The 12346-nt window shown below is 35.3% G+C and overlaps 1 long non-coding RNA gene across 1 annotated transcript; it reads left to right on the forward strand.

Annotated features, from left to right (window-relative positions):
- Positions 1-9656: 9656 nt before the first annotated feature.
- Positions 9657-10107, forward strand: LOC114534808. Its single transcript, XR_003688165.1, has 3 exons — positions 9657-9724; positions 9822-9913; positions 10035-10107. It is a non-coding gene; the product is annotated as an uncharacterized LOC114534808 (long non-coding RNA).
- Positions 10108-12346: the final 2239 nt, after the last annotated feature.

A 12346-nucleotide genomic window follows, 5' to 3' on the forward strand; every position in this document is an offset into this window, starting at 1 on the left:
GATTTCCTTTCTTGACGTAAGTAGTTTAGAATCCGATTTCTTGTTTAAATGCGAAAACCACGCGTTGTTCAGATCCAAATTCATAGCTAGTTATATTAATTTTCTTTAATTTAACGCAACGAAATTACATAATAAAAGTTCATAAAGTTCAAATTTCAAATCTACTTCGTAACTACTTCGTTTCACGTTCGGTGCGGTATCGCTTTGGCTTCGTTACAACCCGCCCGCTGCGGGTTTTGCGGGTTTCGTCCTGAACACGCGTAAATCAAAACGTTCAGCTATGGATAGTACTGAAATGCGAAAACCAAGGAAATCGTTTAAACTTTTTTTTAGTTTTACCGTTCGTGATGTAAATTATTGAGCATGGAATTTCTTGTTTTAACGGCGAAACGCCCCGAAATTATCTGATATATATAACCAACGGATTTAACAAATACGGAATACGTCTATGAAAACGTTTGAACTGTGTTATATTGGTACAAAAATATTTTAAAAATATATTTTGTATCCAAGAGATTTTCTTGTTCTTTTTTTATAACCTGCGTGTGAGATCGATTAATTCACATACTTCCTTTGTGTACTTGTGATAAGCGTACATGAATATTCAGCCTCTTACTTGTTAAGCGTTCAGTTTATTCTACACACAGGAATTCAGTATAATAGCCCTCTTTACTTAAAAAGAATGTCAAGGAAGGTTTAGGTCAATGATTTACCTGGACTAAAATAGCTGGAATGAGTAATGAATCATGGATATCTTTACTTTTAGAATTAGTTTCCTGTTTTGTCAAGCACACTTTTATCAAAAGTTTTTAGCATTCTATTTTTATATTCTAAAGCAATTTTTTGAAGCTCCTCTGGCAGATAAAGTACATAAACCTTTTGGAAAAGGAGAAAGAAGCCTGTGGCGAAGTACAATTTCTTGGTGTAGTCAGGCTATAATAAGATCTTATTTTTTGCGAATATCAAAATCATATTTATTTTATGTCACCAGATGCAAAACACGAAGTTTCCTTTAATCAAAATTTAGAAGCAGACAAATTATTCTGGAATTTTTGCGCTAGAAAACCTGACTAGCCTCGTTTTTGTGTATCTCGCAATAGGCCTCTTGCTCTACTTCTAATAGGTCCATGCATAGTGATATGAACCCGCGTCATGATGTAAGGGGCGGATTGCATGGGCGAGGCTGGCCCGTTCCCTATAGTTTATTATAGTCAAATCAAACGTTTCGGTTAAATGCAACCGGGTCAGCTCGGGCTGTGATTGTGTCAAGCGGGCCAGCTCGGCTTGCCGATATGGGCGTGGCGATTGGGGAGAGGGTTGGTGTGAGGGGTGTGACCCCCCTGATAATTCAGCATGAAAAAAAGTTGGTCAAATTGCTTTGTTATTTGTAAGCAAATTGATCAAATTGAACAAATATACATACAACAACATTTATTTTAGTGTTTATGAATATTTAAGGATCCTTATACTCATAGAAAAGTTGGCGAATCTCCTACACCCATGTCATACAGAAATTTTCATTTCCATTATTAAAAGTGGGTCAATATTACGTGACACTCCCTCCAACGCTAGCTTGTTTGCCACGCCCCTGCTTAGTTGAAATTTCATTTCAGGCCGGCAAACTGGCCTGAAAACACAAGAATGATTGTCATGCTTTAAAACCAAGGAATGATTGACATTTAGAGAATTGATTCCAAAAAATGTTGGCCAAAATATCATACTGAAATCACTCATGTAATTGTTTGCTCGGCAAACGTGCTATCCCGCTCCATGTAATCAGCCCCTAAATGATATGATTAAATGTTGATTCTTGAATATCAGCGACAGCGATTACTCATGGATGCAGTGATTTCGCAGTGGTAACTTCATATTTCTCGAATATATTATTTATATTATTGTATAACCGTGAAGTTGCAAGATAGAAGTATTTGTCATGCACATGCACGATATAATTTACCACGTATGTTTTTCTATACTCCATATAAATACAATATATAAACATTTTTAAATATTTTATCTCTTTGCCTAAAGCGAACAATAGTTAAGTAAATTAGCTTGTAGGTACTCAACAAAAGTAAGTATTGTATAGCTGCTTGTAGTTTAAATATGACTCGATGCTGTCGTTGTAACGGGAATGGACGGTGTAGACAAAGAATGTGTTTGTAGAACGATCCAGTTTGCATTAACTGTAAGCCTGGAAAAAACGAACGATTTGAAAATAAAAAAGCAGCTCGTCATTTTGTTGAGACTGTTATGTTTAAGAGAAAACTGTATTACGTATAATCACTATATCATCTTATAAAAATTTATATATAATATATTCATATAATATAGCATTCTCTTCAGTCAGACTTACATGCATGAGTAAGCAAATAGTTATCCACACCTTATCCCACAAACACGTAACAAGGTGTCGACCACAAACCACGACAGAATGCATGTGCTACAACGCACTGTATTGCGTACGGGAAATGACTTGTAGTTTTAGTGTAGCCAAGCGTATAAAGTCTGAACACAACCAAACACGGGCAGAGAAATGCGTATAGCATTCTTCGTAAGGCCGCAGTGCCTAAATATTATATTATTGTAAAAGCAGAAGCACTAAACAAAAGGAGTTAAAGTTGAAGATAAGGCTTTGTGGAGTTGTGCTCAGACAGAGATAAGTCAAACGTTTAAAGATATATTATATTCTTAAGGTCATAATCTTATAGTTATAGAGACGTTAATTACTGTTATTGCAAAGTTAAGGAATAAATAATTATATAAATATAATTGATTCACATTGTGTTTGTTGCGAGTAGAAACAGAACCAAAAGCGAGTATTATCAAAGTTTATAGGACCGCGCTCGTAACAACTGCTTCTGACATCGCAATCACCCAATGTTTGCTTCTGTTTTTCTGTATTAAAGGTAGAAAGAAAATGGCACAAATTAATTCTGAAAGGCAAATTTAATTGCTATTCAAATTAGTAAGATGGCTCCAGACGGTTTTAGCTAAGCTATATAATGCAATATTTTGGTACTTTTTAATCAAGTGCGTACCAGGCAGTGGTACCAGGCTACTAATACGAATTCATGCATTTCTTGTTTGTTTCAACTGTAAATATATGCCTTATGCCATATAATTAACAGTTATTCTGCGAACTCGAGTCGTATATGACCTGATAGCCGACGAGGCGCGTATATATACACAAACTTTGTCGCCCTTTCGGTGCATTTTGGTGTGCTGTTATCAACTAAAGCTTGGATTTCTATTTCACTCAACTCCCCAAATTTTTCGGCAATTTTGTTTACTTTCTCTACTAGACAGATATGAGCTAATATCTGTCTAGTAGCCAACCAATGAGATTGCAGCATACCTCACATCTGGCGCTTGTGTATGTAATAATAAACTTCATTAACCTCGCCCGCTCGCCCGGACCTTCGACCAGTCAGGAAAACTGAGGAATTTCACTTGCACGTCAAGGAATACTTGAATTTATTCCACAGACAGTAAACTGTCACTGGTTTGATAATTGTTATTTATGAATTATGTGGTCAAAAAACAAACGAATTAGTTCGTCATATTTCTTTTGGTAAAACGATCTTTTAATAGATTACTGATATCCGCGCTCTTTTGTACTTGGAATAAAAAGGTATTACTTTGTTTTGATTGTTTTTATTGTGTAATATTGAATCATTTTATATTAAATTTTTCAGCATTCTCGTTCCTACGGCTACACCCTAAAATATTTATCAATAATTGATTATCAATTCAAGATCATACCGAAAATGTATACCGAGAATATTTCAAACTATTAATAAATAATACAATATATTAGCAACATTAGATGAACTGTTTAACATTTAGAATCTTAGACATTTTAATGATGAACACACCCAGTGGCGTAGCCAGCCTGACGATTTAGTCATGCTATGCAAATTTTATGTTATTATCATTATTCATTTCTTTAGAAATTCATTGTTTTCACAGTCAATGAACACCAAAATATTAGCATAGCATGACTAAATTGTCGGGCTGGCTACGCCACTGAACACGCCACACACACATACATCAACATGATGCATAGCTGATCGATAGCTTGGTCTGAGTTGAGTCATTTTGTGTAACACTATATAACACTTAATTCTCACAATGTGCCAGCCATGTAATGTTGGCTGTTTCTCTTTACATGTCATGAGCAAATCAAATTGTGGACAAGATACCTCTTGTCAGATTCAGGGTTACGATTACAGACAGGCTTTTGTTGGTCAAATATGTTGAATAAACACTAGATTGCTAGCTGTTGCGATACTTATCGTGCATGGAAGGCGAGCTTTTTGTTAAGATTTTAGCCAGATGTAGACGTAATGTTTAGTCACTGTTAATTTAGACGCTGTGAAGTTCACATAAGAAAACTTATTTTGAAATGTATTTATGTTAAACCCACGGAAACATGGTTTCAGATGTAGGATTGTGAACAGCGTTGTTCAGTTTAGTTTTACTCGGGAAGACATTCCATCGCACTATATAAGCAATGTCTGATAGTGATACAGTCGAGAATAGTAAAACTGAAGTCCACAACTGCGAACCAAATTCGAATGCTAATAAGCTTAAACCATTTAAATTAAAAGGATTTACTATTGCCCTTCTGAATATCAGAAGTCTAGTGAAAAACCTAGACCAACTTCGTCTTTATCTTTTAAACCAACAATTTGATGTCATTTGTATTAACGAAACTCGGCTTGATGCTACGGTTCCGAATCATGAAGTCGGAATAAGTGGGTACGAAATTGTACGTAAAGACAGGAACCGAAATGGGGGGGGAGTTGCTATTTACTTAAGAACTCATATAAATTATAGCATAAGAAAAGAGCTGATGTCTAACGAACTTGAAACGATCACAATTGAGATCTCTAAACCTAAATCGAAACCCTTTTTGATAAATTGTTCGTATAGACCACCTGACTCTATGATAGAAATCTTTAATATATATGAAGACCTCGTTAAGAAAATGGACAATGAAAACAAAGAAGTAATATTAATTGGAGATTTCAACTGTGACTGGTCTCAAATTGTAAACAACAATGCCAGTTCCCAGACAAAGAAACTTGCCGAACTCACAAAAACTCTACAATTTGAACAATTAATTAACGAACCTACACGAGTAACTAAGACATCTAAAACACAAATTGACCTAGCTTTTACAAACAAACCAGAAATAATCATGAATACTGGTGTAGACCACATAGGGATTAGCGACCATAGTCTCATATTTATTCAAAGAAAAATCTCAATACAACGAAAAGCGCCAAAAATAATTAAAACAAGGCAATTTAAAAACTACAACGTTGACGAATTCAAACAAGAATTAGCAATTCATTTGCAAACAATCTCAGTAACGAATAACCCGGATGAAATGTGGGATGAATGGAAAGATATATATGTTACAGTAGCTGACAGGCATGCACCACCGATCACTAGGAAAGTAAGAAGTGAACATGCCCCATGGATTACCAGGGAGATTAAAAACTTGATGCATCGTAGGGACTTTTTGAAAAGAAAATCAGTGAAAACTGGATCAAAACAAATCCATGATGCTTTTAGAAAAGCACGAAATGAGCTTAACATTTTGATAAAGAGAACTAAAACCAACTATTTTACAAACACCCTAAACAACTGCGAAAACCAACCAAAACAGATGTGGAAAACAATCAATAAACTTACTAATAAAAATACAAAAACGACCATTATTTCTGAAGTTAAGCACGAAAACCAAAGTTTTACAGATGCTCCATCCATATCAAACACCTTCAATACTTATTTCAACGAAATTGGAACCAACTTAGCCAATAATCTGGAACAAGCTTCAAAATTGCCTGAGTCATACCTCTCCAACTGTAACTCGCAATTCCAGATAAAAAATGTTACTGTAATAGACGTTCACAAAATCCTATCATCTATCGATGTTTCTAAATCATCAGGATATGATAGAATATCTAACAAACTTTTAAAAGACTCAGCTGATATAATAGCACATTCACTCACACTAATATTCAACACGTCTATAAATACAGGCATATTTCCAAATGATTTTAAAACGGCAATAATCACACCAATACATAAATCGGGATGCAAGACCGATTGCAGTAACTACAGACCAATTTCAATTTTATCTAACGTTGCAAAAATATTCGAAAAACTTATCACTCAACAGCTGGAAACTTATCTAGAAAAGAATGATATACTAGTACAACAACAATCTGGTTTTAGAAAATCACACTGCACTCAGACCTCTCTCCTTAATATAACAAATCAATGGTTTGTCAACATGGATAAGGGAAGTTTGAACGGTGTTATCTTCCTTGACCTAAAAAGGCATTTGACTGTGTTGACCATAGTATTTTGCTAAGGAAACTCTTCCACTATGGAATAAGAGAAAATCATTTAAATGGTTCCAGTCTTATCTCTCTAATAGGACTCAAATTTGTAAAGTTAATCAAATATTATCTGACAAAAGAATCGTTAAATGTGGTGTACCGCAGGGTTCAAACCTCGGACCATTACTATTTCTATTGTACATAAACGATCTTCCAAATTGCTTGTCAACATCGACTGTTAGCATGTTTGCTGATGATACAAACATTTCAACACAAGGCAAATCGGCAATGGAAATTCAGGATTCCCTAAATCACGACCTAGAGAACATACACCAGTGGCTATTGACTAACAAACTCACTCTGAATAAGGAGAAGACCGAATACATGGTAATTGGATCTAGACAAAAGCTCTCTAATATGTCAAATGAACCGGAAATCCACGTAGGTGAAACAAAAATCAAACGAGTAAGTTTTTCTAAAACTCTGGGTGTTGTTATAGACGAACACCTTACTTGGGAAAGGCAAATCGAAAACATTCAAAAAAAATTTCAAAAGGTATTGGCACGTTGCGGAGAATGAGAAAATTAGTTCCAAAACAACATTAACAAAAGTCTACAATGCCATTATTCTACCACATTTCGACTATTGTAGCCTTGTATGGGACAATTGCAGTGATTATTTAATTGATAAATTACAAAAATTGCAAAACAGAGCAGCACGCGTAATCACTAGTAAAACATACGAAACGAGATCACGAGATGTTTTAAAAGAACTTCACTGGCAACCCCTGAAAGAACGCTTTAAACGAAAGAAATTAATTTTTACGCACAAGATTAGGAATGACAAAATGCCAAGTACCACAACGAATATGTTTGATATTAAAACAAACTCAAGGTATAACCTCCGTAGCAACAACCGAGATTTCAGCCTTGACAAACCTAATACAAATTTCATGAAAAAAAGCATAAGCTATGCAGCTGCTTCGGCCTGGAATAATTTACCCCCAGAGGCTAAAGACCCAGGCTTGAGTAGCCAGAAGTTTAGATCAATTCTCGGTCACTATTCTCTAGAATGATAAACATTTCCGACGCCTATTGTACTTACTTAAGTAACTGGTAATTTATTTGTATATATTTGTATAGTATAGTGTGTTTTTAACTTGTAAACGAACGGCCTCTTGAAAATCAGGTGCGTAAGAGCCCTGAAGAGCTACCGTTCTAAAATATTCTTAAATAATAATAATAATAATAATAATAATAATAATAATAATAATTGAACTACCTGACTCAAAACCAAAAAATGGCTGGAGGAAAAGTTCGTAATACGTTTTCACGAAGACGCAAACTGTACTATGACTGGAGGAGAAACAGAGGTGATTTCCAAAGTAGATACAGGAAAGAAGCGAGTAATATAAACCCAACAACCTCTGAGGTACATGCCTAATTTTTTTAATAATTGATTATTAATTAATCTCTTTAAACTATAAAAGATATTGTATGGACATAGAGATTTATCAGTTAAATATCATGCTCTTTAGTTTGACCATGCTCGTCGGCACGAGGAAATAACTGATAAATATTATACCTCAGATTCAAATTGTCCAATAAAAAAACTGTATTTGTACCACGTGATGAGTAGATTTTTTGTGGAAGCACATAGACTGCGATTGTAAAATATTAGCTTTTTGTTTGAGGCTGGTTAGCCCTGTTTTAGACGACAGACGTTGAACTTTTCAGAGTTTTCCAGTGCTCACGATTTGACCAATTTCTGCCAAATTTGAGCACGATGATTAATTATAATGTTCCTGATTTGTAAGAATAAACATGTTCTGATAAATAGTTTAGAAGTAGATAGCTTTCAGAGAATGAGTGAGCAATACAATTGCATACATCTGCTATCTGGTGATTTTTTCAGACTTATCGTATTGTCTTGAACGTCAACTGTTTCGATTCGAAAGAAGCGTTTCACTGACTTCTTAAGAGCAGCCTTTGGAGAAGAGACATTCTTATTGGGGCCTCACATGACGTCAGTTGTCGTTCATTCCTACGCCTGCTATCTAAAAGAAGACTTCTCGCAACAAGAGAATAAAAGAGTTTTCCATGAATCGCGTTTCATGCATGCATTTGTGGCCATACACACTCTACATACCCTCAAGGTATTAAAACATTCCACAAATCCACCAATAGAGTGGGCACCAAGGTTGTCACAGCTGAACGGACCAATAGTGCCCTTAAATACTCGATCAGCTTTTGTGTCAAGATTATTTGAACACTTTTCTGTGTATACCTTGTAAGTAACCAAGAGCATGCATTGTTGTAACATAATGTTTCCAAAATATATTGAATGTGGTGGGAGGTTTTAACTTTACAATACATCATTTAGGTACCCGACAAGGGACCAAATTACACAAATATGCCAACAAATTGTAAAAGATTAATCATTTCTGCAAGATAAGGGCATTGGATCTGGCCATAAGCTCTATTATTTCTTATCCAATAGTAAAACTGTCGTTAAAAAATCATTCACATTTAAATTACCTTAATATAAGTTTAGGAGAAATGAGAAATTTAGAGATGAAAGAAAACATGCGCAGGATCCACAGGTCCTTCAAAGAAAGAGAAAGTCGGTGGATGGCGACATCAAAGTTGTAAAGAAGTCTTTTCGAAGAGGGGGGATAAATTGGGAGTCAGCCTTTTCTGAGGGAGAAGATGAGGCATCCATGAAAGCCCATGTTGTGTCCATGAAGAGCGAGTCCCGCAAGAAGAATCCTGATGCAGGAAAAATCCAATCAAGAATGGCCATCACCTTTCCCTACTGGAGAAGATTTATAAATGAAAAAACCCTTTAGCTGAGATTAAGCAGGAATATCCAGCACTTTTCTCAAACAAAGAGGTAAGATGATATTCAATTACACTGTATACATAGAAATATATATGATTGTTACAATTATTGTTTAATTATTTAACTTTAAAAGTATTTCCTTTCACAAAATGAAATCAGAATTGAAAAAGGATTCATAGGTGAATGTTCAATCTTATTTAATGTGTCATTTGTACAGCAAAATGTATCAGGCTTTAAAGACGTTTTTACAAGATAGTTTGGTTTTTGCCAAATTAGATATATAATATAATACTGCACAGACTCGTGTGTTATAAATTTTTAGATTGTTGCAAAATTTGAGAGGATTTTGGCTGTTACATCAAGCATAAAAGATACCTTCAAAGCCAACTTTCTCCAAATGAGCAACAAGATCATAATGCTTGCCAAAATGTCAAAGAAAGTAAAGTGCTATGAACAGATAGGGCAGTATCTGAAGTTGCTAGAAACTGACCCTAATTGTCAACAGGATGTTGAAAATTCAGATGGTAAGTCTATATATCAAATATTGTAGTCTATAGTCCATTCATCTATGATACATCTATGACATATATCTGATATTAATTCTCTTTGACTTTGATATAGATGAAATATCAGATGTTGCCCTGGTAGTAGCTGCCCTGCTGTTGCAGAAGTCTGGTAAAAACGACCTAAGCAGCATCATCCAGTTCATCCCAGTAAGTTATTCCAGAAATGTTTTCACTATACTGTTTGCTTCAGCTTCAGATTTTTACAACAGCATAAATTGGATTTATATTTATGACAGATGCTATGCTAGACTCTTCCATTTCTTTGCAGGAAGGTTCGAATTTTGAAAAGGCTGCCAGTGAAACGCAAGAGATGCATCCAAAGATATTGGTCAAAAAGAGCATTGAGGACATTGGGAAAAAGGCTGTCGTAGCGGAGAAGATAGCGGTATGCCTTTGCAAGGGATGTTGCTCGACGCAATTGTTGCTTATATGGCCGTGATGTATGCTTTCTTGTTCGAGTATCTAGTAGTAGGATTAAGTCACTTTTGTTTATTTTTACAAAAATTTGTTCTGCACATCCATGATGGGAAAAAACTGCCTAGTTCAGTTTTAGACTTTATTAACAAATTGAACACTTTAGCTTTATAGTCTGATATTCATGTATACATGTATACAAACACATTGAACAACGCTTTAATTGAGGTATTTGTCGAACACTGTTTTGGCAGTGGTTCTAACTTGTCTTTATATCCCTTCTCCAACTAAAAGCATTTTGTTTAGCCCCTGGGAACGTTATCTTTATTAGTTTATTTACCTGCCAAGAATTTAATTATTACAGTTGCATACAGAGAAAGGTAAAGGCTTTGACCAAATTGATCATAAATATCCGATGTTGGACAAGTCGTTGAAACTCTGTGTTATTCTGTAAAATATAGTGGATATCCCAAGCATTCGTGTGTGTGGAATATACAGAAGAATTGGAATTAAAACCATTTCAGTTAAAATCTATGTGGGCCAACCAATTCTCACACAGGGCCCTAAATAATCTATTTACTCTGTAAAATCTGTATAAAATCTACTAATTACGGTCCAGCAATGCATAAAAAATTTATATATCTCTGTAATTTTAAAGCTTAAACGCTAAAATGGCTAAAAAACCTGTTACTCTTCAATAACAAAATTCTACTTTTGAGTGATTGAACACAGGTAGTGAATTAATATTTATTTTTAAGGCTCGCTCGCTCCGCAGCAATTATCAATAAAACGTTTCAGTTAAAAATCTGTTATGTGGTTTACATTCTCCAATAATATAAATTACCAAAGACAAAGTTACCTCGTAGCTTCTTAAGCAGTGGTTATTAATATGACGTGGTGTGTGCTTGTTTGATCTTGCATATTTTATACAATTAATTACACCGCAACTGCAAAAAGCTTCCTGTTCCTTTGAACACAACGACATCAACATGGCTGAGATATTCAAACTCAAACAACAGTTTCTAGATAAAGAGACTTTTGACATACATGTAGGATACGAGTTCATATATATCATCATAGCAAGTTCTCTCAGATTCATAGTTTTCATAGCAAGTTCTCTCAGATTCATTTCAAGTTCGCTCGGTCATAATTCTGGCGTGGTAAAAAAATGTTTTATTTCCAGGGATGCTGGAACCACGGATGCAGCACCGTTATCCTTTGTTTTTACAGCTTTACATATGCATTATGGGTGCACAATTGAACTGGGATGCTGTGCTTTGCCAACTTGTATTGCATGCGTATTGTTACTTTCCTGTAATTCATTATAATTATGCAGGTGTTAAAAGAGCTGGCGATAAAGGTGTCACCTACTTCTATTTTTGTACAAAATTTAGTGGGGGGATGCTGATCATATTACCTGAAACAAGACCCCGACTTAGGCGTACACTCGTGCTCTAGGGATTGTGTTCTAGGGATTTGATAACATTACTTGACTGTCTTGAGGGACACAATCATGGCGTGTTGTTGGAACCTATAGCGTAAGTTAAGGCTTTGTGGTTACCCTTGGCCTGAGAGGACTTACACGACAAAAATGTATCACACAAGTATAACTAATACATTTACATTATTATCACAATTCACAAATGCCGATTATAGGTAGCCTAAAAATCAACACGGCGTGACATATTACTGTGTCAATGCTACTATATTGAAGTCCTGCAGACTGCAGTGTTTTAGTTCCGACGAAAGCTTTCAAAAAACTGGTTGTAATAGTATTGATTCGTATTGTTCGTAATGTCAGTCGACGGTTCAAACATTTAGGTATTTTAAATAAGTATAATTTATAAGCATTTGTACGTCTATAACACTGCGAAAACATCCATCATATATCTTGCTTTCATATAGGAATTTAAGAATATACATCGCACCAATCAATATGCATGTAAATGCTTCTGTGCATATATATTTTGCCGTATTGTTTGTAAAATGTGGCTTGTATTGTCGGATAATTACATTCCGTCAACATTACTGAGTCAAGTGCGCAATGCATTCTGGGTCATCGAGGTCCAAAACGCGACCGACACACGACGAAACCTAGACTCGTGCTCTCCTAGAGCTCGAGTAATAATTGGGATCACGTTCAGACCTCTTCGGCTCTAGCAGTGT

This window comes from Dendronephthya gigantea, unplaced genomic scaffold (assembly GCF_004324835.1).
Source record: "Dendronephthya gigantea isolate DGI-Jeju-01 unplaced genomic scaffold, DenGig_1.0 000107F, whole genome shotgun sequence".
NCBI classification, from domain to species: domain Eukaryota; kingdom Metazoa; phylum Cnidaria; class Anthozoa; order Malacalcyonacea; family Nephtheidae; genus Dendronephthya; species Dendronephthya gigantea.